The following is a 5,784-nucleotide window of genomic DNA, read 5'->3' as shown; positions in this document are numbered from 1 at the left end:
GCTGTCAAGTGCCAGAAAAGAAGTGGGGGGGGGGTCCAGACTGCCCAGCAGCAATTTCTGGAAGGTGTGTGCCCACCCTCCCTTGGCTCAGCAGGTGAGCCCTACCTGTGCCAGCCTAATTGCCACCCGTCCACTGCCCTGCATGGTAACAAGGAACTCAAACACCAGGACACTCTTTAAATGACGAAACATTTAAATAACATCCATTTACCTTTCACGCACCTCTGCTTCGCTTCTTAATTACTAGCAGCACCTGATTTCCAAGGAAGCCTTTTACTTATGGAATTCATTTCCTCATCCTCCCCGTGGAGAGACTGCAGCCCCCTGTGTGCAGTGGTTTTGGGGGCGACAGGTCGTTGGGGCAGAAGGTCTTGAGCTGGAAGGCCAGAGAGAGCCTGGGAGAGGGTTGTCTTCACTGACAAGGCAGCATGCTTAATGGAGTCTCGGCAATGGGGAGGGAGGGGAGGGAGGGGCGCTGCGGAACAAGGCAGGAAGCTGCGGCGAGAAGTGTAAATATGATGATTGTTGTCTGTTTCACGGGAGGTAAATAAATCAACTCCGTGTAGACTCGAGAGGTGGCTGGTGATGCTGTGTACTTACATGGCATCGCGAGTCTGGCCTCTTCAGCAGGCTTCAAGCCTTGATTCATTATGCTTTCCACCAGCCCACCAGAGGGAGGGAGATGGGGAGAATTATCATCCCAGCGAGGAACCCAGAGGTTAAGAGACAGTAGTAAGTTGGGAAGGAGGCGCAGCCCTGACAGCCCATTCCTAGCTCCTGCCACATCACACTCCACTTAGATACAAGTCATTGTCAGGTAACCTACTTTTCAGGGTCTAATTTCAGCGTATGAGGGCTCTGGCTCCCCTGTATCTGAAGACTGTGAGCTTGTGGAACAGGAAAAAGTGATTTTAATCATGTCCATGCTTGTTGGGGGCTGAAGGGTCTAAGAGTAAGCTGAAGCATCTAACCTTCTTTGGTCCCTGGTCCCACATGGATGAGGGAGGAAGATACACTATCTCTGTGGAATCATGAGACCTGAAGCTTCCCACGTCCTGAAAGCATGGGTCTGACATTGTTTCATGAGGAAGGATCTGTTGCCCAGGTGTCCCCAGGAAGGAAGGGCTCGGCCCAAGAGATGCGCAGAGACAGTTTCACCTGCAGGTTTCGCTCAGCGACAGAAGTTTGCAAATAGGTCAGAAAAAGGGTTCCTCTCTTCCCAGGTCCAATTCTCCTCAGTTGTGGAATGGAAAAGCTGGACCATATCAGAGTTTACAAGGGTAGGCAATGACTCCCTGGAGAGTCCTCCCAGCCTCCCTCACATCTGCAGTCTGAGGCTCTCCTCACCCTAGGCCTTACAGTTTTTAGGGGCACCTAAGAATGGGAGTTGAGAGCAGGCGAGTTGCCGCCAGAGCTGTCACGTGGGTTGCCAAGGAGTCATTGAACAGAGGAAACTGCCTTCAGTGTCCCCGAAGACTAATTTCCCCCAGGCCAGCATGTGTGGAGAACCTCCACCAGGTCCCAGTTGCCTCCGACAGCAGTCATGACAGATGGATACGGATGTAGCACCCTAGGCACGAGCAAAGGAGAGCTGTCTGAGATGTCTGCCTCGTAGGGGGATGGCACAGTGGGGCGTGGCTGCCTGGCCACCACCTCCTGCCCCTGATGGACAGAGAGAGAGATGAGAGGGGCTATATGAAACACTTCCCTATTTACTGAGCCTGAAGCCACAGCACCCAGGCTGGGTCCCAGCCATACTGGGTAGCTCCTGTGGGATCAGTAAAGGCACACAGTTAATGTAGTTACAGGAACCTAGCCACCATTGTCTTGACCTGACACTCTTTCCCATCTCTCTCCCCTCCTCCTCTCCCTCCTCTTTTTTTCTCACTCAGCCTCTCTGCTGAATTCTGCATTGACATCAGCACTTCCAAAAACAACAGCAAAGGAAAGTAGGTCAGTGCCAGATCAGAGCTGGCCCCTGGTGGTGGCTGAGTCTGGGGTACAGCCCATCTCATGGAGAGCAGAGGGGCATCCCCCAAACACTGCCTGCTGCCTTGTGAGGCACTTGGTCCCTCATACCCATACCTTAGGGGAGGTGGTAGCATGTGTGTGCGGCCTGTTTGTTGGCAGGTAGGCTCCTGGATGGGCCAAGTTGGGGTTTCTGCACTGTGAGCAGCACCCCCCCCCACAGTCCCTGTGGTCCTAATAAAGCATTGCGAACCAACAGACCTGGGGTGCACTCCTCATCTTGAGAGTGGGAGGCCAGCCTCTGGAGACCTCATGCTCACTGACACACGTATGTGCACAAGCCCATGACACCCCCGTCTCCCCTTTCTCTAGGGCTTTATGCAGAATATTGCCTCTGCTCTCTATGGCCATGGAACTCCCGCTCTACTTGAAAGATTACCCAACACGCTAATTGGGACTCCTGCTATGATTAAAAAGAAATTTCCGATTAGAGCCACCATGCTATAGAGCTTGGGAAGAAAACAGCTCTTTAGAAACGCAGCGGGGGCAGACTTCGGGGTTGTGTTGTGGTTTGGGGTTGTGTTTTTTTTTCTTCCTAAGTTAGAAAGAACCTGTTTCTACCTGTTATTTTGTCAGTGCTGAGTCAAGCTAGGACAGTGGCCAGGTAAGGCCCAAGGCATCAAACAGAGGGACTATCTGCCAAGAGAAAAAAATGGTAGTCTTTCTCCCTGCTTTTTCTTGTGAGGACTGTAATGGAGCTGTTTCTGCACAGCTAGGTCCCGCCCTGCTGGCACCTATGGCTCGCTGATTGGCAGATGCCGCGGTCGGTCTCGGGCAGCCCTTGCCTGGGATAAAGGTTTTCTGAACAGTGGACGGTGAGCAACACATTTCAATCTAGCTCCCTGAAGCGATTAGCTCCTAGTGCTGGCAGGTCCCCAGGGAGAGTGGGGGAGGGGAGGGCGGGAGCTGTGGTCAGTCAAAGGCAGACATTTCTGAATGGTTCCCAGCTCATCCCTGCTTTTAGATTTCATTAGCTTGGAGAGGGGAGGCCTCACACCATCCGTTTGCCTCTCGTGGGCATCCTACCTTGTAAGGCAGCATACCTCCTCTTTTCTACCCCAGCCAAAAGCCCACTACACCCACCCTCTAGCTAAGATTTTAGAACTTTGACACTGAACCCAAACCCTTCTAAAAGAGAGTCATTTGGCCTTATGTAAATAAAGTCTCTCCTTAATATCGACTTCATTAGAAGACCCAAGAAAAGACCATCAGTGTTTGCTGATGGAGTAGTATAATTGTCTTTAAGGGTAATTGGCTAGTTATTGAGGAAAACTGTCTGCAAAAGACAGGGAGACAGGAAATGGAGGGAAGGACTCCAGGTGAAAGGGCTTGCTCAAGCTGGTCATCCTGGCCTCGAATGGGAACAGGTTGGGCCTCAGAGTACAAAAGGCCAGCACTGCATGGCTAAAGTCCCCAATACTGCCATTCACAAGTATGGGAATCCCACAAAAGTAAAATTCCAGCCTCACAGTTAACCCCAGCATTCAGCAGGTAGAGGCAGGCAGATCTCTGTGAGTTTGAGGCCAGCTTGGTCTACAGAGCAAATTATAGACCAGCCAGGACTATACAGAGAAACCCTGTCTCAAAAGATCAAAAACCAAAACCAAACAAACAAAAAGAGTAAAATTCCAGAAATAATTTGAAGGGGTGCGCACACACACACACACACACACACACCACATATCACATGTACACACACATATCACACATACACACACACACATCACACATGAACACACATATCACACATACACACATCACACACATACATATCACACATGCACACACACACCACACACACATATCATACATGCACACATCATACACACACACACACACACCTCCAACTACAGAATCCAAGTCGCAGCCACCTATGTGCCAGTGCTATTTTCATAAGAGGAATTTCTTTTAGAACACCTCTCTTCCCCCAACAACATAAAGATGCACTTTCTGAATAAAGGATTATCTTTAGATTGAATAAATCTGGCTTAATGAAAAGCCCACTACATTAGTGTTTCATTGCAAATCAGCAGAAACCGTACTCACAGGCTGCCCTTGTTTTCAGATGAGCTTTGGAAAGCACTTGCTGGAGCCTTGCTTCCCCGGTTGCACAGCAGCATGGAAAGGAAGCAGAGCGCCTGGGCTTGGATTCAGCTGCCGTTTTCTGGTTATCCTTTCAATCTTCCTCCTCCTCATTGTCAGTTTCCAGTGTGTGAGGGGAAGGGAAGAGGACAGTTTGGTCTAAATCAAACAGGACCTGGGGATAAAGATGCCCACCTGTATTTTTAGCATGAGGGAGGCAGAGGCAGTCAGAACTATGTTTAGTTTATATGTGTTTGTATGTGTGTGTGTGTGTACTCACTTACCTGTGTAGAAGACATATGCTGTGTGTTCATGTATGTGTGTGTTCGTGTGTGTGTGTGTGTGTGTGTGTGTGTGTGTGTGGTCACTCACCTATGTAGAAGACATATGTTGTGTATGTGTGTGTGTGCATGTGAGTGTGTGTGTGCGTGCGCGCACATGTGCGCTCACTCACCTGTGTTGAAGACATATGTTGATGCAGGGGTCTTCTTCAGTGTCTCTCCATCTTATCATTTGAGACAGAATCTCCCACTGAGTCTAGAACTCACCAACTGGCTAAACTGGCTGGCCAGGGAGCTCCACTTATCCCTCTGTTTCTGCCTCCCTAGTACTGGGATTACAAATGTGACCGTGTTTACTTGGCTTTTCCTTCCTTCCTTCCTTCCTCCCTCCCTTCCTCCTTTCTTCCTTCTTTCTTTCCTTCTTCCTTCCTTTCTTCCTCCTTCCTTCCTTCCTTCCTTCCTCCTTCCTCCCTCCCTCCTTCCTTCCTCCCTCCCTCCCTCCCTCCCTTCCTCCCTCCCTCTCTCCCTTCTTCCTTCCTTCCTTCCTTCCTTCCTCCCTCCCTCCTTCCTTCCTTCCTCCCTCCCTCCCTCCCTCCCTCCCTTCCTTCCCTCCTTCCGTGCATGCCCCGAGCATGTGCAGAGGTCACAGAACAGCCCAGGAGTTGTCTTTCTGCTCCCACTATGTGGATACTCAGGAGTTGTCTTTCTGCTCCCACTATGTGGATACTCAGATCAAACTTGTATTGATAGACGGGTAGCAAGTGTCTTTACCCACTGAGCTATCTCTGACCCCACAGCCAGCATTTTATGGGTTCAGGGGGTACAAATTTGTGTTCTTATGCTTACAAGACAAGCACTTAGCCAACTAAGTCATTTCTCCAGCCCCACGCTAGTTCTCTTCAGTGCTGAGTTTTTATTCTCTCCCAGCTCTAGGGGGTCAAACCCAGAGTATCACACAGGCCCGACAAGCACTCTGCCAACCTCTCCCTACCCTTCCCTTCCTTTACTTCATTCATTCCTTCTTTCTTTCCTATTTTTGAGACAGGTCCTGACTATGTATGCATCCCAAGCTAACCTTGAACTTGTAATGTAGCCAGGCTGGCTTTGAACTCACTTAAGCCTCTCAAGCACTGAGGTTTTAGGCCTAAGCTACCGCACCTGGCTAATTTTTCAAGTGAGCGAACAAAAACAATGAGAAGAAAACAAAAACTCCTAGAACATCCACAGATTGAAAAAAGCTCTGAAAAGAGACTCAAAATGGATTACCAAACTATGCTTGAAGCACAGAGTTGTTGAAAGAAAGAGAAAGAGAGAGGCAACGTTGGCTCAGTAGGTAGAAGTCATTCGTACCTGATGACCTGAGTTCAGTTCTTGACCCCCACAGTGGAAGGAG

General features: G+C 49.7%; 1 long non-coding RNA gene across 1 annotated transcript; it reads right to left on the bottom strand.

Annotated features, from left to right (window-relative positions):
* Positions 1-211: 211 nt before the first annotated feature.
* Positions 212-4,336, bottom strand: LOC121141406. The gene is made up of 2 exons (XR_005878304.1): positions 4,075-4,336; positions 212-1,570 (listed from the first exon to the last, which is right to left on the bottom strand). It is a non-coding gene; the product is annotated as an uncharacterized LOC121141406 (long non-coding RNA).
* Positions 4,337-5,784: the final 1,448 nt, after the last annotated feature.

This window comes from Mesocricetus auratus, unplaced genomic scaffold, assembly GCF_017639785.1.
Source record: "Mesocricetus auratus isolate SY011 unplaced genomic scaffold, BCM_Maur_2.0 Super-Scaffold_100007, whole genome shotgun sequence".
Classification (NCBI taxonomy): domain Eukaryota; kingdom Metazoa; phylum Chordata; class Mammalia; order Rodentia; family Cricetidae; genus Mesocricetus; species Mesocricetus auratus.
This window is presented reverse-complemented; position numbering and strand designations above follow the sequence as displayed.